The sequence below is a fragment of the Dendrobates tinctorius genome, unplaced genomic scaffold, assembly GCF_039654945.1.
Source record: "Dendrobates tinctorius isolate UK_male_01 unplaced genomic scaffold, ASM3965494v1 ptg000134l, whole genome shotgun sequence".
Classification (NCBI taxonomy): domain Eukaryota; kingdom Metazoa; phylum Chordata; class Amphibia; order Anura; family Dendrobatidae; genus Dendrobates; species Dendrobates tinctorius.
The window spans coordinates 24,601,701-24,625,899 of NW_027361802.1; the positions used below are offsets into that span (position 1 = coordinate 24,601,701).

Here is a 24,199-nt window from a genome sequence, read left to right on the forward strand (position 1 = left end):
CGGTGTAGCAAAACATAAAAAGAATATAAAATTGATATTTGGTTAACATGTCATTTATGCTGCACATGGAATGTCATAAAAAATATTTCTAGAATTACTTGTTTTTGAGCATCTGGCCACTCACAAAACAGCGTAAAAATGACCAAAATGTCTTATGGACCCCAAAATTGCACTGTAAACTATAGTTTGGCCCACAAAAGTAGCTCTCACATAGATGTTAAAATAGTTATGGCTCCCTCATAAAAAATATTCTATTGTGAATACCTGTGTCATAAACGTATGGTAAAAAAAGACCAATCCCTTAAACTATCTTTTGATCGGGGACATGTTAAGCATAGAAGCATAGCTTCATTTGAAATTGTAAGCCCCAATTTTTTTTATTTTCACAAGGGTAACAGGAGAGAATGGATCCCAAAATTTGTTGTGCAATTTCTCCTGAGTATGCCGATAGCCCTTATGTAGGGTAAAACTACAGTTTGGGCACATGGCAGGGCTCGGGAGAGAAGAAGCACCGTTTGACTTTTCGAATGCAAAAATACCTGGAAAGGAGAGTGGACGCCATATCTTCTTTGAAGAGTCCCTTATATACCTAAACAGTGGAAACCCCCCCCCCCACATTTTGGAAAATAAATTACACAAGGAATGTGCTAAGATGTGTGGTGAGCACCTTGAACCCTCAGGTGCTTCAAAGAAGTTTATAATGTAGAGCAAAAAGAAAAAATCACAATTTTTCCACAAAAATATTGTATTAGCTCTAAATATTTTTATTTTCACAAGGGTAACAGGAGAAATTGCACTGTGCAATTTATTGTGCCAATACCCCATATGTGGTCAAATTTACTTTTGAGACACAGTGCAAACCTTAGAAGCAAAGAAGCGCCATATTGGAGTTCAGATTTTGCAGGAATGGTTTGAGGGTGCCATGTCACATTGGCAGAGCCCTTGATGTGCTAGAACTGAAGAAACCTCCTATAAGTGACCTCATTTTACAAACTACATATCTCATTGAATTCAAATAGGAGTGCAATGATGAGCATGTTGACATCAATTTATACCATTGGGCAGTAAAGAAAGAATAATTACATTTTTGCTGGTAAAATGTTGTTTTAGTCCCAAATTTTTAATTTTTATAAGTGTTAGTACTTTTAAGGCACAGTACAAAGCTCAGAAGGGAAGGAGCACCATATTATAGTGCAGTTTTACTGTTATGGTTTGTGGGTGCCATGACTCACCAGAAGAGCACCTGTGGCGGCAGAACAGCAGAACCCCCCCATAAGTGACCCCATTTTGCAAACTACACCTCAATTAATTCATCTAAGGGGGCAGTGATCATATTGACAGCACTGGTGTGTCACAGAATTTTATACCATTGGGCAGTGAAGAAAAAAAGAATTAGATTTTTATCATCAAAATTTTTCCCCAGATATCACAATTTCACAAGGGGAAATGGGTAAAAATGGCACCAAAATTTGGCAGACAATTTCTTCTGGAAATACCCCATATGTGGTTGTACAGCAGGGTCGGTCAGGTCTGGCGGGGTACCCGTGAAACCCCGGTGGGCCCTTGCTGGGAGAGAGAGAAATCTTCATCATTCCCTGACAGCTCCTGCATTCACAGCGTCCTTCTCTCGTGCACCAGGACTCCCTGTGAGGGCGGAGCTACGGCTGCTTCACTCTCCGGCTCCTCTTCTCATTCGGTGTGCCGCCTGATCAATACTGGAGGCTCTGCCGACTGCTCTGTGTCTGTGAGCATCGACGAGTCTCCAGGTGCAGAGCAGCTGCACACAATGACCCGCCTGTGGCATAAAGTTTAAGAAGCAGTGAGTGCTATAACTTCTTTAAATTTGTTGACCTGGGGCGGGGCTTAGCAGTGCTGTGGGCGTGGCTTACCACTTAGGGCCCACTACTCTAGTGCAGGATGCATCTTGGTGGAATGGAGACAGGATCCATGAGGTAAGTAATAATGTGACTTTACTGTCATGTTTAGAATATGTTTGTGCAGTATATATTCTGTACTGTATATTAGTGTACACTGCACTCGTTCCATGTGAGCTGCTGGACAAGCGTGCATGGTGCTTGTGGGACGAGCATGCCTGGTGCTGGTGTGACGAGCGTGCCTGGTGCTGGTGCGATGAGCATGCCTGGTGCTAGTGCGACGAGCGTGCCTGGTGCTGGTGCGTCGAGTGTGCAAGGTGCTGGTGTGATGAGTGTGCATGGTGCTTGTGTGACGAGCGTGCCTGGTGCTGGTGCGACGAGCGTGCCTGGTGCTGGTGCGTCGAGTGTGCAAGGTGCTGGTGTGATGAGTGTGCATGGTGCTTGTGTGACGAGCGTGCATGGTGCTGGTGTGACGAGCGTGCATGGTGCTGGTGCGTCGAGTGTGCAAGGTGCTGGTGTGACGAGCGTGCATGGTGCTGGTGCGACGAACATGCATGGTGCTTGTGCAACAAGCATGCCTGGTGCTTGTGGGACGAGTGTGCCTGGTGCTGGTGCCATGAGCGTTCATGGTGCTGGTGTGACGAGCGTGCATGGTGCTGGTGTGACGAGCGTGCATGGTGCTGGTGCGACGAGCGTGCATGGTGCTTGTGCGATGAGCGTGCCTGATGCTTGTGGGATGAGCGTGCCTGGTGCTTGTGGGACAAGCGTGCCTGGTGCTGGTGTGACGAGTGTGCCTGGTGTGATGAGTGTGTCTGGTGCAGGTGCGACAAGTGTGCCTGATGCTTGTGGGATGTGCGTGCCTGGTGCTTGTGGGAGGAGCATTCCTGGTGCTTGTGGGACGAGCGTGCATAGTGCTGGTGCGATGAGCGTGCATGGTGCTGGTGTGACGATCGTGCCTGATGCGACGAGTGTGCGTGGTGCTTGTGGGACGAGCGTGCATGGTACTGGTGCAACGAGCATGCCCGGTGCTTGTGCGAAGAGCGTGCCTGGTGCCTGTGGGACGAGCGTGCCTGGTGCTTGTGGGACGAGCGTGCCTGGTGCTTGTGGGACGAGCGTGCCTGGTGCTTGTGGGACGAGCATGCCTGGTGCTTGTGCGACAAGCGTGCCTGGTGCTGGTGCGACGAGCGTGCCTGATGCGACGAATGTGCATGTTGCTTGTGGGACGATCGTGCTTGTGCAAAGAGCGTGCCTGGTGCTTGTGGGATGAGCGTGCCTGGTGCTTGTGGGACGAGCATGCCTGGTGCTTGTGGGACGAGCATGCCTGGTGCTTGTGCGACAAGTGTGCCTGGTGCGACGAGCGTGCCTGGTGCTGGTGCGTCGAGTGTGCAAGGTTCTGGTGTGATGAGCGTGCATGGTGCTTGTGCGACGAGTGTGCCTGGTGCTGGTGCGAAGAGCGTGCATGGTGCTGGTGTGACGAGCATGCATGTGCTGGTGTGATGAGCGTGCATGGTGCTGGTGTGACGAGCGTGCATGGTGCTGGTGCGATGAGCATGCATGGTGCTTGTGGGACGAGTGTGCCTGGTGCTAGTGCCATGAGCGTTCATGGTGCTGGTGTGATGAGCGTGCATGGTGCTGGTGTGACGAGCATGCATGGTGCTGGTGTGATGAGCGTGCATGGTGCTGGTGTGACGAGCGTGCATGGTGCTGGTGCGATGAGCATGCATGGTGCTTGTGGGACGAGTGTGCCTGGTGCTAGTGCCATGAGCGTTCATGGTGCTGGTGTGACGAGCGTGCATGGTGCTTGTGTGACGAGCATGTCTGGTGCAGGTGCGACAAGCGTGCCTGGTGCTTGTGGGATGTGCGCGCCTGGTGCTTGTGGGAGGGGCATGCCTGGTGCTTGTGGGACGAGCGTGCATAGTGCTGGTGCGATGAGCGTGCATGGTGCTGGTGCGACGGGCGTGCCTGATGCGACGAGTGTGCGTGGTGCTTGTGGGAAGAGCGTGCATGGTACTGGTGCAACGAGCATGCCTGGTGCTTGTGGTACGAGCTTGCCTGGTGCTGGTGCAACGAGCGTGTCTGGTGCTGGTGCGACGAGCGTGTATGGTGCTGGTGCGATGAGCGTGCATGGTGCTGGTTGTCGATGAGCATGCCTGGTGCTTGTGCGACAAGCGTGCATGGTGCTGGTGCGACGAGCGTGCATGGTGCTGGTGGGTCGAGCATGCATGGTGCTTGTGTGACTTGTGAATCGTGTGTATGGTGCTTGTGTATGTGTGAATCATGCGTGTATGGTAATTAATTATGTGTATACAACTTGTTCTTATGACTTGTTATTTAGAGGTTTGGACACGTACACAATTCTTGCACAAAAGCCCTTTGCTCTCAGTTTCTGTTCCTGACCTCTGTACAATAATCTTGTGCCATATACTACAATGTCTAAGGGTATGTGCACACGGTCAGTAAACGCTGTGGGTTGGATGCTGCTTACTTGTGCAGCGTCCAACCCACAGCGTCCAGATGTTAGAGCATAGTGGATGGGATTGCAAGAAATCTTATGCCCTCTCTGCGTGCACCAACACCAGCAGCTTCCCTGCGGAGATGGACTTGCGGCACGTCTCTCTAGACTGCTGCATGTCAATTTCTCTTTCTGATTTCCCGTGTGAGCGAGGCCTTAGTAAGATGCTGTATATAAATTGCATTGCAGCGCTTATTCTCCATAGAGGTAATATTTTGCTGGGGCAACTTATCAACTTTGGCCATAATTCAGCGTGCGGCCAATAATCACATTATGCTGCAGCTACAATGCACTACAAAGTCAGGGAATGTGGCTGCATTTCATCTGGCAAGTTTTCTGGACCACGGCACACAAGTGGAAAAAACACAAATCATTTTGATTATTTGCACCAGCAACCAGCGATCACATTTACTTGCGTTCTGGTGCATTGAAGTCGGTTTGTAATGTGATCTTCTGGTGCAACGTGAGTTGTGGGCAAATTAGTTGTTTATATTTTTTTCTATGTTCCTAAGGGCAAATAAAAATAATCCCCTCTCCCATCGCTGGGGATCTGACCACTGGGACCACCACGATCCTGAGAAAAAGAGCTCTGTGGTCGATCATACGCGGCGCCATTCACATGTGACTCTTCAAATAACTACTTTAGGAGAGTGGTGAGAGGCACAATAAAGTATAGCAAAATCCACTGATTGGGGTGGGGAGTGTTATAATATGTGGGCTGGTGGGGTTTGTATGGCAGGGCTGTTTTTATGTCCCAGTCTGGCCCTGTACGAGGGCCTGCTGGACATCCTGTGCTGGTGACTTTGGCCCTGGCCTCCAGATATGTACTTTCTCCGCTCCCTGCTTCTCGCGCACGTGGCAGACAGTGAGGACCCACCTCCAGTCTGCAGAGCATGGCGGAAGCCTTTCACTGCGTGTGATCTTGGCTGAGGAGAGAGGGACATGCTTCAGGAAAGCCAGACTACTGCCATACTGAGAGATTTAATTGCTAACCTTCCATCCTGAAAACTACAACTCCCAGCATGTCCTATCAGATTCAAACATTCAGGGCCTGTTGGGAGTTGTAGTTTTGTTACTGCAGTGAAGATGCTGGGAAAGGTGTTGCATCAGAACCCACAGCATCAAAAGTCATTCACACTGTAAGGCTACTTTCACACTTGTGTTGTGAAATCCAGCAGGTTCTTCTGTCTAGGAAAAGCCGGATGGAATTCACAGGATCCAGCACTTTCCTGACACAGCCAGATGCTCCTATTGACTATAATGGGAGGCCAGTCACGAGCCAGCAAAACAGGTGGCTGGAAATCACACCATGCTAAGGTTTGGCCGTTTTGCTTGCTCAGTGCCTGATCCTGGTGGTCTCGCCTTAAAGACAATTAAAATGACACAAATGTTCACCAGAATCTTCAGATGGAAAAGTTTATTGGAGTGAATCTGCCTTACACATCCACATACTGACTCTTGTAGGGTATTTCCCAAGTCAGTTGTGAAAGACCCTCTATGGGTGGAGAGATAGCAGCAGGGGTGGATTCATTGTAGTAAACGTTTCCATCTGAAGTTGCTGGATAGCATTTTGCTTTACTTTGAATATTGTTTAAATGGAACCTGCCAGGTCCCCCGTCCCCCAGATCCACTAGCAGTTGAGTCTGCTTATGTAAATTCCCTGTCTAACAGTCCCTATATTGTATTACACACATAAACAGATCTGTAGAAAAGTATTTCTAAAGTCCCATTGATGATATGTAAATGAGGGCTTTGACATGTTATGGAGGCGTTAGTGTCCCCAGACTAATCGGCAAATCACGCTCCTGTGGGTTCAGAACATGACTTACAAGCGCTGGTGTCATCGCTAGCGCTATACTTACCTCGCGCATGCACGGCTTCACTGCATTGATCCTCTGACGTTGGGTGTACGGTGCTTGAGAGAGGTGCACTGCTCATGATTGGGAGTACAGATAGACTGGTCAAAGCCCTAATTTACTAATGATAAATGGACTTTGGTGGTTCTGAGGGTACTGGGGATCTGACAGGTTCCCTGTAAATTGGTTGAGGGGCTAGGTGGTCTACCTAGGACAAGTAATGTCCATGTGTGCAAAAACTACTACTGATTGTAAATAACAGATTCCGTTATCAAATATAATAAGTTTCTTAACAAGAAACACTTTGATATAATGCAGTGCACTATACAGTTCTCTTTTGCACTCTGTATAGTTTGCTAAAAGGCACACGTTTTAGTGACAGGCCAAAAAATGAACAAATAATAAAACCATTTATGGTAGCCATAGGGTGGGCCCCTAGAGTCAATTCCACTGGTGGGCCCTAGGCACCCCAGTCTGACCCTGTTGTACAGTATTGTTTAGCCACACTGCAAGACTCAGGAGGGACGGAGCGCAATTTGTCTCTTGGAGTACAGATTTTCCTTGAATAGTTTGTGGACTCCATATACAGAACACCTAGTGCTAGAAGAGCAAAATACCCCCCTCAAGTGACCCCATTTTGGAAATTATACCCCAGCCAAACATGTTCATCCTAAATATGGTTTAGTCTCACCATTGGGATCAGAAAGGAGGATGGCATTAGGGTTTCGGAGTACAGAAGTTGTTGGATTTCTTTTGGGGGGTGAGGAGCCATAGCGTTTTTAGCGTGGAAGCCCCCTATATTTCTGCTTACAGGTGACGGACCTGAGTGGAGACTTTTCTGTGGATTGAGTTGAAGCTTTTGTTGGGAACATTTTACATAACATTTTGGATCACATTTATCCTGTGCTCTATGCTGAGCACTTACATTGTGGTTTCCCTGTAAAGCAAACATAAGATAAGCCCCCGATCCGACCTGAAAGATAAGAAAAATAACTTTTCTTATACTCACGCGAGGGGCAGTCCGGTCTGATGGGTGTTGTAGGTCCGGGTCCAGTGCCTCCCATCTTCTTGCAATGCTGCCCTCCTGCTTGCGTCATGGCTCCACAGCATTGTGCTCCTGCGCAGGCGTACTTATCTGCCCTGTTGAGGGCAGAGCAAAGTACTGCCGTGCGCAGGAGCCGGGAAAGGTCAGAGAGGCCCATCAAATACTGACAGCTCAGTACACCACTGCTTTAGAATTATTAGGGGTTTCTCTCATATCCTTAAACTTCTCACTGATCTCACACGTAAGGGGGCAGATCTTAAGGTTTTTTTGCCGGATGCTATTGGGGTCTTTAATAAATTAAAAGAGTGCTTCATGTCCGCTCCAGTTTCAATCTAGCCCAATCTCTAGAAACCATTCATTGTGTTTAAGCAAAAAGACCATTTTGTAAGAAATTGGGGATAGATTTGTCATTTTCCTCTGCCTACCACCCTGAAACCAACGGTCAGACAGAAAGAACAAATCAATCGTTGGAACAAATTCTTAGGGGTTTCGTCACGGCTCAGCAGGAGAATTGGTCTTCATTCTTATCTTTTGCTGAGTTCCCCTTTAACAGTTGGGTCACCAGTCTACAGCAGCCTTGCCTTTTTTTTTCGTATTTATAGTTTTCATCCCTATTTTGGTGAATTCTCTAGGATGAGTTTTGGGTGTCCTGGAGTATAGGTTGCCATACAGAAACTTGGGGATGTCTAGAGGGAGGTTCAGCTTCGACAGAAATGGAAGGCTGATAGGAAACGTTCGGCGTGTCCCATCTTCAAAGCAGGTGATAAAATTTGAGTGTCATCCACAAATATTAAATTGAAAGTGCCATCAGCGAAGTTGGGTTCTAAAGTTATTGGTACATATAAAATTTAAAATGTAGTTAATCTGGTGGCTTTTAGATTATCCTCCCTTCATCTTTTCACATCCCGAATGCATTCCATAGATCACTATTAAAACAGTTTATCCCTTCGGTTTTGTCTCCCTCATTACTCGCCTCCTCTGGTTTTTGTCATTGATGATTTAGAGTACGAGGTACAAAAAATTGTTGATTCTCGGAAAGTTCATAATTCTCTTCAGTATCTTATCCATTGGAATGGTTATGGACCAGAAAAGAGATCCTGCTTTCCAGCTTGAGCGATAAAGGCTGATCATCTGGTCAGGGCCTTTCATCATAGGTTTCCTTGAAAAACGGCAGGGTCGGTGAACCCCACTAGAGGGGATACTGTCACGATTCCACCTTTTAGTGTCTAAATGCAGTGAATTACTGCTGTCCACTCTAGAGCATTGGTGTGATGAGCTTTCAGTATTTGATGGACAGCTCAGCAGCCAAATCTAATGATGGACCCGCTGAGTTGTCAGTGTCTTGAGCTGTCCAATCAGAGTTAGGGTGTTGCCTGAGCTTCACCCAGGTGGATAATTACCTGGCTATGTAGCAAGTTCTCTCAGACTAGTGTCAATTTTAGCTTCTTGCTCACTGGTGTATGTTTTCCTAGTTTCACTGTGCTCAGTGCTCATATCTACTGCTGCCTGACCTAGGACCATGCTCTGACTATTTATTTGCCTCAAACTTTTACTTGACCCGGTACTTTGACTGGGCCATGACCTGACTATTCTGTCTATGATGTACTGTATCATCCTGGATTTTGACACCTGGACCGTGAACTGACTATTCTTTTCTATCACCCCTCTGTTTATGATGTACTCTCCTGGCTTTTGACCTTGGACCTTTTTGATTACTCAGTCTTGTCTGTGGGTAGTGACTAACGTAACACCATGAAGCACCATCTTCTATCAAACGCTTTTTCAGCTTCAGTTGAAAGAAGCATCAGGAGGGTGCTCCTTTTTAATGCATAAGAAATTACATTTAAGACCATAGCATAGTTATCTGTTGTGAATTCTCTTACTTCTGAGTCGGGGCTCCCTCTGGTGGTTACTGTGGGTAGTGGAGCTGGCCGGATTGACAGAGGTCTGCCACCTGGCGATGATGATTGGAAATCTGGGGTTACTGATTGGGAGCATTTAAGTGAGCAGGCTTCCCTCAATTGTTGCTGGTGATTAGTTCTTCCTGTGCAACTTGAGGTCTGCTGTCTCCTGCCTCATCCTGCATTTTTCAGCTAAGTTGTTCATTTGCAAATCCTTTGCTTTTGATCTAGTTTTTCTTCTTTCTGCTTTGCTGTGCGGGTTCAGCGTGCTCCCTGCTGGAGCTGTGCTGGACCCTGCTCCATATGTTACAGCTTGTGTCAGTTTGTTCTGTCCCCTGTTATATTAGTCTCTTTTGCTTTGCTGCCAGTTTACACCACAATGCTTATATAGTAGGGAAGAGGTTGTGAGACCTCAGTGTTTTTTGTACATCAGACGTGTTGAATTTTTTAGGGTTTTTGCGTGATTGCAGACAGTGTCTTTCCTTTCCTATCCTATCTAGACAGTTTGGGCCCCATCATTTGCTCAGTTTATTTTCTGCCTGTGTTTGTCCCTCATCTGATCTCACCGACAATATGTGTTTGGGGGCTATCTATTTCTTTGGGGTTCTACTCCGGGGCAGTTTAGATTTCACCTTTCTTGCTTTAGGCCTAGTTAGTTCTCCGGCTGTGTCGAGACATCTAGGGCATCGTAGGTACACTTCACAACTACTTTTAGTTGTGTTGTTAGAATTAGGGGTCTGCAATTCGCTAAGTGACCAACCTTTCTGGTTTCCTGGTAGCCTAGCCTATTCCTGCCATCCTCCTCGGTGACCTGTTCATAACAGTTATCCTTTTTAACTAATTTTGTTTTTAATAAAGAGCATAATATGAATTAAATGACACAAAAACCTGATATATTGTAAATATTGGTGGCTTTCTGTTGATACATTACTTTTGAAGGTTTAAAAATCTAATTCCAAAAAGGATCAAAAGAACTGAATATACTGGACCAATTGTTTATTAGCATGATGCATGCTCATATTGCATACATCTCTTTTCTGCTTTTCCTGAAATGCTCTTTTCTGCTTTTCCTCGTATATGCCGGGCATGCTTTCCCCATGCAGTGCCCTGACTACTTGGTTATAAATTAATGTATTCATATTGTGTATTATTGTTTTATCAATGTGCTGTGTCTGTGTGTCTGATATTGTAATGTAAACCCTGTACTGCATATGTTAGATTAGGGTTTGAACAGGTTAACAAAAGGGGGCTGGGTTAGCAGCCTGAAAGAGGAAGGAGGTTTCGGCTTCTGGAGCAGTTCCTGGGCAGGCTTGCTCGAGATAGTAGGAGCTCCCTTGTTGGAAGTGGAGGATATTCCTGGTTAATTACTTAATGCCAAGGACTGCTGGGCAGTGAAAATGGGCACCAGGACTATGGAAAGGCCCACCGATGGACTGTCATTTCCCAGAAACCAGATGGGAACTGATGCTGTGACATAACTTGATAGGGAAAGTACAGCAAGTAATAACTCCTCAATTTCACCTTCATTAAAGTTTTCTACTGTTGGAGCTGAAGTGTGCAGTGTGGTACATCTGGAGGACGTCATTCCTGTGTGGAGAACGACGGCGTGCTGGAGGTAATTTACCGTACTAAAGGGCTGGGACTTTATCTGCCTTTTCATGTACAAGGGGCCGGGGTGCTCACTGAATGTGACCTAGTGGACTCGCCCACAACTACCACCTTGTTACATCTGCAGTTGACAAAAGAAAAATACTGAAACTTAAATTCTCTTCATGTCATATTTATTTGTAAAACATGTATGAAATGGTCACTTTAACCCCAATCCCAATATTGAATGTACTTTTTTAAAATGCACTCCCATAAATGGCCTACTGGTGCATCTTGGCGATTATGTGCGTGCACAGGAGCTATGCACGCACAATCACCGCCAGGAGGCTTAAGTTAAAGCTGAGCTCCAGCTGTAATAGCCAAGGCTGGTTCCCACACTGCTGATTAACCCTCTAAATGACATATCAATAGCGGGGTTGAAAGAGGGAGGGGGCTCACCCTGTCACCCAGTCAGTACACCCATGATACAATCAATAAGTCCAAAAAACCGGTCGCTAATTTTCGCCCTTCTTAAATGACATAAATACCCAAAAAAAGGAAAAGGCGCATACCAATGGAATGAATACAATAAATTTTATTGAGCTAATATAGCATATACAAAGAGAAGAAACAAACAGGTGTGACCACCACCCTGTAGATATACACAAATATGTATGTGTGGGCAGAAATGAAGAAAAACATGTATTCAATAAAGATGTTAAATGTAACCCATAATTTAACAGTAAGCAATGTTAGCGTAAGTTCGCAAATAGCGGTTGTAGATCTCAAAATTTGAGAGAAAAGATTAGCCAAAAAATAATAATATAAAGCTGCAAGTAATATGTGCAATGTTGCAACTGTAACCTCTCTCAAATTGAGATGAAACAACCACCATATGGGTTACAAAATTTAAATAAAGTGCCACGTGCAAACAAAATGCATGATACCCGATTATCTTCATTCAAAATAGCAGCAAAAATTATAGCAGCAAGGGTTATTTACATGATAGCCATCCAAAGTACATACATGTACTCAAAGTGACCCTGGAGGAATGGTTGCACATATATATAAGGCAATAATTATCAAACAAAGTTGCACCCATCCATATAATTGCACAAATGCCCATGTGTGGGATGAAAAATGGATTGCCCCCCGAGGAAGCTGACGCGAAACGCGCGTCGGGGCACTTCTCCACCCCAGGTATACACATGGCATTTTGCCACTTACAGATTTGGATTATGGGTTTTCTATACTAGCGGCCAAACATGCGGTCATGGGGGTTTTTCATCCCACACATGGGCATTTGTGCAATTATATGGATGGGTGCAACTTTGTTTGCACGTGGCACTTTATTTAAATTTTGTAACCCATATGGTGGTTGTTTCATCTCAATTTGAGAGAGGTTACAGTTGCAACATTGCACATATTACTTGCAGCTTTATATTATTATTTTTTGGCTAATCTTTCTCTCAAATTTTGAGATCTACAACCGCTATTTGCGAACTTACGCTAACATTGCTTACTGTTAAATTATGGGTTACATTTAACATCTTTATTGAATACATGTTTTTCTTCATTTCTGCCCACACATACATATTTGTGTATATCTACAGGGTGGTGGTCACACCTGTTTGTTTCTTCTCTTTGTATATGCTATATTAGCTCAATAAAATTTATTGTATTCATTCCATTGGTATGCGCCTTTTCCTTTTTTTGGGTATCCATGATACAATCATGACGGCTGATGGATGCCATGACAGCAGGCGGTGAAATAATGACCTACTGATCTGCCAGTTATGGTGGCCTGTTAGATCTTGCCAACAGCAGGATCTAAAAGGCATTTTGTTAGTATAACACTTGCAAGTCTACAAGTCTAATGTTTGCAATTCATTAGACCAGTAATCAGACTAATAACAGTTAAAGTCGCTGTGTGTGACAGGTATCAGCGACCGGCCCCCCTGCCGGGTATCGCTGATCGTTCTTGAAAGCTCTGGACCTTTTTTTTGGGTCGTTGGTCTCCTGCTGGCCAGCACACATTGCGTGTGGCAGGCGGGAGAGCAATGACCAGCGAGCAGGAGCTGGTAACCAAGGTAAACAGCGGGTTTCTAAGCACCGCTCCCTGCATCAGCGCGCTGGTAACTAAGGTACACAGCGACGCGCCCGCTCGTCGTCGCTGGTGCTGATCGCTGGTGAAGCTGCCTGTTTGGCAGCTCACCAGCGATCATGTAGCAACACACCAGCGATCCTGACAAGTTCATATCATTGTCTTGATCGCTGGTGAGTCGCTATGTGTGACGGGGCCCTAAGGAAAAAGTTTAACCCCCTTAATGATCACCGATACACCTTTTAACACCTTAACCCCAGGAGCTTTTTTCAGTTGTGTGTTTTTGTTTTTCGCTCCCCTCCTTCCCAGAGCCATAACTTTTTTCTTTTTCTGTCAATATGGCCGTGTGAGGGCTTATTTGTTTGCGGGACGAGTTGTACTTTTGAACGACACCATTGGTTTTACCATGTCGTGTACTAGAAAATGGGAAAAAAATTCCAAGTGTGGTGAAATTCCAAAACAGTGCAATCCCACACTTGTTTTTTGTTTGGCTTCTTTGCTAGGTTCACTAAATGCTAAAACTGACCTGCCATTATGAGTCTCCAGGTCATTACGAGTTCATAGACACCAAACATGTTTAGGTTCTTTTTTATCTAAGTGGTGAAAAAAATTCCAAACTTCACTAAAAAAAGCGCCATTTTCCGATACCCGTAGCATCTTCATTTTTCGTGATCTCGGGTTGGGTGAGCACATATTTTGTGAGACTGAGATTATGTTTTTATTGATACCATTTTGGTGCAGATACGATCTTTTGATCGCCCGTTATTGCTTTTTAATCCAATGTCGTGGCGACCAAAAAAAAAATCGTAATTCTGGTGTTTTGAATTTTTTCTTGCTATGCCATTTAGAGATCAGGTTAATCCTTTTTTTATTGATAGATCGGGCGATTCTGAATGCGGCGATACCAAATATGTGTATGTTTGATTTTATTTTTATTGTTTTACTTTGAATGGGGTGAAAGATTGTGATTTGAACTTATATACTTTTTTGATTTTTTTATATTTTTAAACACATTTTTTTTTACTTTTGCCATGCTTCAATAGTCTCCATAGGAGGCTAGAAGCTGGCACAACTTGATCGGTTCAGCTACATAGAGGCGATGAGCAGATCGCCTCTATGTAGCTGAATTACTGACTTGCTATGAGCGCCGACCACTGGCTGGCGCTCACAGCAATCCGGCTCTGATAACCATAGAGGTCTTCAGGAGACCTCGGGTTGTCAGGCTGACACACTGGTGACCCGCGATCGCGTGACGCAGGTCACAGGTGTGCGTATTTCCGGCCCGATGGCCGGAAATTCCATTTAAATGCCGCTGTTAGCGTTTGACAGCTGCATTTAACTAGTTAATAGCCACGAGTGGATCGCGATTCCACCGGCGGCTATTGCGGGCACAAGTCAGCTGTTCAAAACGGGAAAGATGTGGGCTCACTGCTGGAGCCCACATCAAAGGCAGGGATGCCGAGATCAGCGTAATAATATGACAGATGTTGGTAAGGGGTTAATGGTGGCAGTGAAAGGGCTTTATTCTTTAGCATCGCTTTTTAAAGGCGCTGAGAAATAAGATAATAGTGTCCCTCAGCCTCGGGCAATCAAAAGCCCAATATTTGTCATCTCCCTAGTCATAATATTTCTATTATTATTTTTCTCTTTCTTTCTTTCTTTCTTTCTTTCTTTCTTTCTTTCTTTCTTTCTTTCTTTCTTTCCGTCTTTCTTTCCTTCTTTATTTCATTTCCTTTAACTAGGGTAAGGGTGTAAGGTTGGGGTTATGGTTGGGCTTTAGGGATAGGGTTAGACTTTAGGATTAAGCTTTAGTTAGGATTCATTCAAAAGTAAAACAAAATGAAAAAATTACTACTGTTAGGTTTACTAGTGAGAGTGTTACTAGTTTTTTTGTGAGGCATTCATATAAAATAAAATAATGGCCCACAAAGTGCTCACCGCAAAGCTTGTTTACACCCTGCTTTGCTCCAGCAGTTCTGGCAGTGAAATCGAATATATTTCTGAAGCAGAAAAGTTTTCAGTCCCTGACAACTCCTCTTACTCCCTGGGATCCCACAGCCCAATGGTAGTGGAGTCAGTCATCACTGCTGAAACATTAGAGACCAAGTTCTGAAGTCCCCCTTCATTGTGGTATTCCGACAATGTATTTTCCCATGAAATTCACCCCTTTTCAACAACCTTTGAATAAAATTAGATGTAGCTAATTTTACCCCCTTTGAATTTTTCCAAAATTTTGTTACCCCAGTCCAACAATTAGTTGCCCACCAAACCACTTTATATGACAATATAGCTCCCAAAAACCCATATCCTTTCATTCATTTTTTTTGGTCATTACCCTCAACATGGGTTTAGTAAGAAAAATCCACTCTCCGTTTTTACTAGGCAACAGAATCTGTCCACAGTTCCCCTGTATTAGCAGCTGTCTTCTCCCAAGCCCGTTATGAAGCCCTAATGAGATTCTTTCATTCTAATAACAATTCTCAAGATCCCCCCCGAGAAATGACCTCAACTACGTTCACCTTAACAAATTGAGACACCTAATGTAACTGATAAAAGATTTATTTCTAAATTCCTATATGCCAGAGTAAAATGAGTAAAATGTTGCAGTTGATGAGTCCCTTATGAGTTTCAAGGTCCGTCTGTAGTTCCACCAATTTATCCCCTCCAAGCACATTAAATACAGTGTAAAATTGTACAAAATGTGGAAGAGCACAACAGGGAACATATGCACCTTCCTTTCTAATATACAAATGTAAGGGCCGCCAAATAAGCTCCCAGACAATTAGCATCCTGGGTAAAACTGTCTGGGAACAAATGAAGCCATTTCTTCACCAAGGGTACCACGGGTACGCCGACAATTACTACAAAAACTAGTGCAATAAAATTTGAAGTGTGTTCCTCACAATGTGCAAAAAAGATTCATGAACGTGACAGTGAAAAAAATTGCATCAACTGCATAAAATATGGTGGTATCAGTTTACTTACTACCTCCCTAGATAAATACATTAGCGGGTATAATTTACTAAAAATACATTTATGTGGGCTTTCTATTGCTCTTGAATCGCACAGGCTCTGCAAATGTGACAATGTATTCCAAATAAAGCCACATTTTTGTTCCAAAATTCAAATATTGCTCCTTCCTGTTTGAGCTCCTGCCATTTGTCCAAACAGAACTTTTTGACTACATGTGGGGTATTGCTGCACTTATAAGAAAGTGGATAACAAATTGTTCAGTCCACTTTTTGGTGTTACCTCTTTCAAAAGTGAAAAATTTGTGGCTAAACCAAGATTTTTGTGAAAAAATGGACTACTTCAAACCAACAAAATAATGTAATCAAATTCTGTATAGTTCCTGTGGGTTCAAAATGCTCACTTTACCCCTGGATAAAATCCTTGAGGGTGTAGTTTCTAAAATGGGTTCACTTGTGGGGGTTTCTGCTGTTTAGGCAACATGGTGCCCGACATCTCTGGTAGCCAAATTTATGTTCCAAAATTTAAATATTTTTCCTTCCATTCGAAGCCCTGCCATTTGTCAAAATAGAACTTTTTGACTACATGTGGGGTTTCAGCGGGCTTGCAAGAAAGTGGGTAACAAACTGTGTGGTCCACTTTTTGGTGTTACCTCTTGCAAAAGTGAAAAAATTGGGCTAAACAACATTTTAGAGGTAAAATTTAATTTATTTTTTTTTTTATTCCACTTTGCATTAATTCTTGTGTAGCACCCGAAAGGTTAAAAAATTTCCGGAAAACAGTTTTGAAGAATTTGAGGGGTGTGGTTTTTAAAATGTCTTCATTTTTGAGGCGTTTCATATACGTAGACCCTTCAAAGTCTATTTAAATCTGAATAGGTCTGTAAAGAGACAGGTTTTGTAAATTTGTTTAAAAAATGATGCAGATGTAAAGTAGACATACAGAAAATGTTATTTACTAATTATTTTGTTTGTTATAACTATCTAATTTAAGGACTAAAAAGCAAAGTTTGAAAATTTAAAATTTTTTTTGTCAATTTCGATATTTTCATAAATATACGCAAATCATATCAACCAAAATGTACAACTAGCATGAAAGACAATATGTCACAAAAAACAATCTCAGAATCAGTGGGATGCGTTGAAGCGTTCCAGAGTTCTTACCACATAAAGTGACACTGGTCAGATTCCAAAATTTGGCCTGGTCATGAAGGTCAAAATTCATCACTAAGGGGTTAAATAAATTGTGAAAAAAACAAAAAAACACAAGATAAGAACAAAAATGTAGAAGTAAAAAAGTAAATAAAAACAAATCATATTGACCTAAATTTACCACTTTTATGAAGTACAACATGGCATGAAAAAACAAAATCTCAGAATCACTGGGATATGTTGAAGCATTTCAGACTTTTTACCCCATAAAGTGACACTGGTTAGAATTGAAATTTTGGCCTTGTCAGAGCCCAGAGTAACCCTGCTGCTTCATTATAGTGAATGGATCCCTCTGGGGTTTCATCTGAATCACGTCACTCGGAAATTTAAAGTGAAACCCCAATGTAAGTGCTCTGCGGTGAGCGCCGGATAAATGTGATCCAAAATGTTATGTAAAATGTTCCCAATAAAAGCTTCAACTCAATCCACAAAAAAAGCAAGTCCTCACTCAGGTCTGTCATCTATTAACAGAAATATAGGGGCCTTTCACGTAATGTTAACACAAAAGCTCTGGAAAAGCAAAATGGCCCTCCCCACCCAAAAGAAATTCAGCAAATTCTGTGCTCTCATCCACTGCTACTTGTTTCTGGAAAACACTCATGGAGTCAAAATAGTCAGAACACATGTAGATAAATTCCCAAAGGGGAATCATTTCCAAAATGAGGTCACTTGAGTGGGGGATTCTGCTCTTCTAGAACTTAAGGGCTCTTTATATGGAGTCTGCAATCTATTACAGAAAATTCTGCGCTCCAGGATGCCTTATGTATAAAACTACTGCTTAGCTATATGGCGAGACTCGGATGGGACAGAGTGCTATTTGCCAATAGCATTCCATCCCTCCCGAGTCTCGCTGTGTAGCTAAGCAGTACTGTTGTTAGGCGTCGGGTTCCCGTCACTGCACAGCGGGAATCTCGAGCCTTATTTCTGGCAGTCTCCCATTCCTCTCCAGCCTGTTGTGAGTTCATTTTCCCCTTCGTCACTGGGGTCTGGTGAACTCCCTATTCTGGTAAAGGAAGGTAATGAGCCTGATTATCAGGCACCTGAGTCTAATGAGGATGACTGGCTGAGTGGAGTCACGGACTGGATATAAGGCTGCCGACGCCCTTCTGCCCTGCGGGTGATTTCTCTGTGGACTTCTAGGACACTGGTCTGATTCCTGCTCCTCTCAAGCTATGTTTTCTGTTTTGCCTGTTAAGCTTTTGGTTTTGTTTTTTGTTTTCCTTGCTTTTCTGTATTCTGCCATTCCCTGCTGGGGTGAGCTGAATCTCCTTTTGCCTGTAGCTCTGTCTTCAGTATATTCTTGAGTACTGACATAGCTTTTTGAAGCCTAGCGTCTTCAGGGCCTTTTTCACTGTCAGTCTGTTGGCTCTTATTTTCATAGGGTTTTTCACGGATTTCAGACAGCAGCCTTCCTGTCCTTTTCTGTCTAGTTAGCTTGGGCCCCTCTTTGCTCAGTCTCTTTCTGTCTGGGTTAGTATTTTCATCTTGCTTCACCATCATTATATGTTGGGGGCTGCCTATTGCTTTGGGGTCTGCTCTGGGGCAGTTTAGATTTTCCCTTTCTTTCTTTAGGCCTATTTAATTCTCCGGCTGTGATCGAGGGGTCTAGGGCATCGTAGGAACCCCCCACGGCTACTGCTAGTTGTGTTGATAGGTTCAGGGGTCTGCAATCCGATAGCTGCCAACTTCTCTGGTTTTCTGGACTTAGATAGCATTTCTGTTTTTTGCCTCCTACGGTGACTCAATCATAACACCAGCCGCAGAGGAGGTTGCTCAGCAAACTCATCAGTCCCGGTGCTCTGCCCAGACCAGCTCCGTGGGTTTGCTTGCTGCTGCCACCTCTGGCACAGCTATGGCAATACATGCTGCTCAGCAGCGAGATTCTCCAGGGACTAAGTCCTCATGTCGGACCACTGAGCATGCCCGTGGAGTGATCTCCCATTGGAGATCGAAGGTCACGTGCTCAGGTCCTGCTTGTGTTCGGATTGGCCCATCCGAGAAGCCAGGAAGGTCCCGGAAGCTCGCGGCTATAAAAGGTTCGCATGACCGCTCGGCCATGCGCTAGGATAGACTGTATTTTCAGACTATAAGGAGTGAGTGGTGTATGCACGTATGAATGTCTCTGGTGACTGACTCATTATGAAACCCCTACCCTTGGTACGCATGTGTTGTGCAGCCTAGCCTGCTAGCACCCAGGCTTAGGCGTAGGTAGGTCAGAGTCTGAGTCAGGCATTAGTCATCAACAGTGACTCGGCACGCCTCAGTGCCCATGCTCCACACTCCATAGCCAGCATCTATAGCGGCGCTCGTGGCAGTGATGCCGCGCGCTCAGTGGGCCTAGAAGGACTCTAACCCCGTGTCCTTGGGTAGAGTTCTGTGGCTGCTTGCTGTGCGCTCTTTGGCCGGGCTCTGTGAGTTAAACAGGCTCCGGCATCCACGTTTAGCGTGAATTAACAGAGTCCGCCCCAGTTCACATTGGGTGACGTAACCCACATGTGACTGTTTTCACGCCGCTTTATTCTTCCGCCATTTTCTAGCAGCAGTGTACCACCTCTGCACGGTGGACCCCGGGCTGCGAACGCACCTACTAGTACTTTCTAATTTGGTGCGTTCCGCCAGCCCTAACAACTGTACAGCCACATATGGGGTATGTCTACAATCATCAGAAATTGTGGGACAAATTTTGGTGACATTTTTTACCCATTTCCCCATGTGAAAATGTAAAATCTGGGGCTAAAACAAACTTTTGGTGCTAAAAATGTAATTATTTTTTTCTTCATTGCCCAATGGTATAAAATTCTGTGACCCACCTGTGGTGTTAATATGATAACTGCACCCGTAGAATAATTAACTGAGAGGTGTAGTGTGTAAAATGGGGTCTTTTATTGGGGTTCTGCTGTTCTGGCACCTCAGGGACTCTGCCAATGAGACATGGCACCCTCAAACCAGTCCAGCAAAATGTGAATTCCAATTTGGCGCTTCTTCCCTTTTGAGCTGTGAACTGTGACACAAAAGCAGTTTTCGACCACATGAGGTATCAGCATACTCAGGAGAAATTGCACAACAAATTTTTGGGTCCATTTTCTCCTATCCTTGTGAAAATAAAAAAATTGGGGCTAAAATAACAAATTAAAAAAATCGAGAAATGGAATACCTGCTATACTTCATATAATTACCATGTTCTGCTTTCGTATACTCTTTCCTCTACTTTTCTCCATGATATATTTAAAATAATATCAATAATAATTTTGTAAAAAAATATGTAAAATTTTATAAAAATCATGATAATGCATACTGTATATGATGCCAGAAGCATATATGCTGCTTTTCAGCACTGAAAGCATACATCTGTGGGCAAGGAAGCTGTTAATAAAATGAACTTCTGCTGACATCAACACACCAAACGTACAAAATAAAGTCAATATTAGAACAAGGAAATTTATAGTGTGACTGCAAAGCAGAAGCAATCAATGACTGCTGTTAAAAAGGTAAACAATTTCAAAAGCATGATGACAAGTTAATTAGCATTGCTTAGGTTATACTTTGCGGCACATAGTTTTGTCTTTAGGGAAATAGCTTGTTTTTGCATGTTTTTTTCTACCTTAACTTAGAACTTGCTTCAGATGTTAATGGTTTGTTCAAGTGCAATGCAAACAAATTATTTATTTAAACAACTCAATTGAATGACAATTTTTCTTATATGGCATTATTTCTACTTCTGCATAAACTGTATTTGTGATTTCTTGTAACCATAATGTAAAAAAACAAGATGGCATTAAGGTTCATTTACACTACACAGATTATTCACAATAATCATGCAGTCTGAGCAAGCTGACAGTCACACGACAGACGAGCAAAACTCTTGTTTGTTGGGTGAAATGATCATTTGTGCTGCACAAAAGATCACCAGCTCTCAGTAGTGCATTGTCCTGTGTAAAAAGAATAATGCCGAGATTAATGTCAGCCTATGTACACCGAACGATCTATTACAGATTGTTCAGGGCGCATCTAATCGTCTGTTTAAACAGCTTGCTAACTGACCGCCGAATGATAAGCATGCTGCCAGTAACTCCTTCATATAAGGGTTTTTTCTTGAAGAGGTTTTGAAAAATGCAGAAAGAAAAAAGTGTCACTTCTTTGAAGCACTTTCTCAAGTCTGTGTCGGATTACATGATGAGTCAGAATTTGTGCAAGCCTACATCCACAGGAGATCTGTGGCTAGTTCTCAAGATGTTTCCACCAACCTCTCTGCAGAGTTCTTTCAAAAACTACATGCTAGTCTATCTAGAAGAATTGATGCTTTCATGCTGTTTTGAAGGCAAACACCAAATTTTGATTTGATTTAGATTTTTGTTCATTTACTTTGCATTTTGTTAGTTGTCATGATATGTCACCAGTATCGCAATACATCACCAGAACCACCTTCCATTTTGTGCAAGCTGCATGTGTCAAATGACGGACACAAAAACCAACAAACATGTATCCCTTTATCTATAATGGGGGTTAGTTTATTTTCCATTGGGGTATCTACCAAATGCTGGACACCTTAGTTGAAACTAAATGGCCCCCATTATAGTTACACTATATTTGTTTCCATGACTATTGTTGGGTTTAACATTTAAGATATAGGACAACATGGATAAATATTGATACTTTCCCCTGTAATGTGTAAATGATTTATTCCGTATTTAACTTTGAAATGCACTCCCTGTGAAGTCATATCGCTAAAGCACACCACTTTATTTTTAATTTGTTGAAATATATTTGTAAAAAAGGTAACAAGTCTAGTGACAGTGGTCATTAAAACCTACTACCTAACCCATCCTAACCCATCCTACATAAGGTGCTGTTACCTTATGTAGAAAGCCAACTCATCGTATATACAGCTCTGGCAAAAATTAAGAGACCACTTCCAAATGTTCAGATTGTCTGATTTTTCTCTTTATAAGTATATTTTTGAGTAAAATGTAAATTGTTCTTTTAGTCTACAAACTTCTGACAACATGTCTCCGAATTTCAAAGCAGTAAATTTAGTTTTTTTTTCTGAAAAGGAGAAATGGTCAAAATTTTTAAAACCCCCCAGTGCTTTCAGACCTCAAATAATGCAAGAAAACAAGTTCATAATAATTTAGAAACAACAATACCAATGTTTTAACTCAGGAAGAGTTCAGAAATCAATATTTTGTGGCATAACCATGATTTTTAAAAACAGCTTTCATGCGTCTTGGCATTCTTGCCACCAGTCTTTCACACTGCGTCTGGTGCAAAAATTTAAGCAGTTTTTCTTTGATGGCTTGTGTCTATCCACCATCCTCTTGATTACATTCCAGAGGTTTTCAATGGGGTTCAGGTCTGGAGAATGGGCTGCCCTTCACAGGGTTTTGATGTGGTGGTCTCTTAATTTTTGCTAGAGCTGTATATCCAAGAAGCAGGGAATGACGCTCTGACAGGCGTGACAATCAATGCAAAAAATGGAAGACAATCCAGCTTCTTGTTGAATAAAAGTAATCCAATTTTATTCAAGTGATTAAAATATCCATCTAGATGCAAACGGGGGACAGGAAAACAACATGACATTTCAAACTCAAAATTCGTTCTTCCTCAAGGCCTGATGGGAGTTGATTACCCATAAGTCTTATATACTTATGGAAGTGATTCCAATTGGACAAAAAAAAATCACATGACATTTAAAACAGACATTCAAGACTAATTGGAGCGTTAATGTAAAATAAAAAAAAAACAACATTTTGCACAGAAAATAAGAAGAAATTAAAAAAAATATGAATATACATGGCATGTAGAAAAAAGCCTTAACATAATGTCTCGGCGCAGATTGAAGCCTGCAGGAAATCAAATCTAGTTCCCAGGTTGAATATCCAGAATTCTTCTCTGGTGAGTAGAATTCTTCTTTCAACTTGCGGCTAGTACACCCAATGTAAAGCAATTGGCAAACAGTGCAACAGGTACAATAAAATATATTTTTAGAACTACAATTGATATACTGTTTTATCTGATAAGTTTCGTTATTGTCAAAATTTACAAATGTGGCGCTGGGACATGAGAATTTGCACATTTGGTGAAAGGACATTTCTGGCAGAAGGAGCTTTTTTTGCCACAATATAACAGACGCACTTTAGATTAAGGGAAAATATTTTATCTTCATATAGCACAGGAAGAAATTTAGTAATAATTTGTTTAATGACACCGAATTGAGGACTAAACTGAATAGAGAATACAGGTTTCTTGGATTTGGTGCTGGTTTTAAAGGTTTTCTTGCTGGTATAATATTTAAATTAGTTCTGTTTTTGAATTGGCAATATTTTGGGCACGGTTGAGAGTCCACCTGCGATAACCCCTATCAATCAGTCTGGTTTCTGCTTTTTATCTCTTGTTTGTGATTCAAATTGTCCCAACAATTATGGGAAAGTCTAATATATTCACCCATTGGTATAGAGTTTATGGTATGTTTCGGGTGACTACTGGTTGATTGGAGAATTATGTTTCCTGCAGTTAGTTTTAGATACATGGATGCAGTTATAGTCTGATTTTAAGAGCCGGTAAGTTGCAGATCTAAAAAGTAATGGTTGTAGGATGAAAGTTAGAAGTAAATCTAAGATTATAATTACTAGTATTGCGTATTAGTATTGAAATATTCAACAAAGGTATATCAGAAATATCTCCACATCAAATAGATCGTCGATAAAACAATTGAATTTGTTTGGACAATGGGTTTTGTTCTGTGTTTAAATATTGTTCTTCCCAAAAGAACATAAGAAGATTCGCTAAAGAATGGAAAAATATAGCAACAGTAGAAAGTCCTCCATGTTGGAGATAATATTTTTGATCAAATACAAAAAAATTGTGCTCCATTAAAAATGTAGTAGTGTGCAAACTATACCCCTGTAGATCTGCAGTATACTGGCTATACTTAATTAAATGAAATTCAAATGCTTGTAAACAGAGGCGTATCTAGGCTTTCTGGCACCCGGGGCAAGAATCTGGTTCGGCGCCCCCACCCCCAAGTACATATGCGACTTGCACAGTTAGTCATGTACCTGTACCCACGAGCTGCTCTCCCTAATGCTCTCAATGTTCAGTAAAAAACTGAAAGCAGGAAGGGAAGCTCGTTGTCACAGGAA

General features: G+C 42.8%; 1 long non-coding RNA gene across 1 annotated transcript in view; it reads left to right on the forward strand.

Annotated features, from left to right (window-relative positions):
• Nucleotides 1-1,858: 1,858 nt before the first annotated feature.
• Nucleotides 1,859-24,199, forward strand: part of LOC141048322 (uncharacterized) — a 37,811-nt gene continuing 15,470 nt past the window's right edge. The window contains exon 1 of the long non-coding RNA XR_012220027.1: nucleotides 1,859-1,952. This is a non-coding gene — a long non-coding RNA (uncharacterized lncRNA). The remainder of the gene's footprint in view (nucleotides 1,953-24,199) is intronic.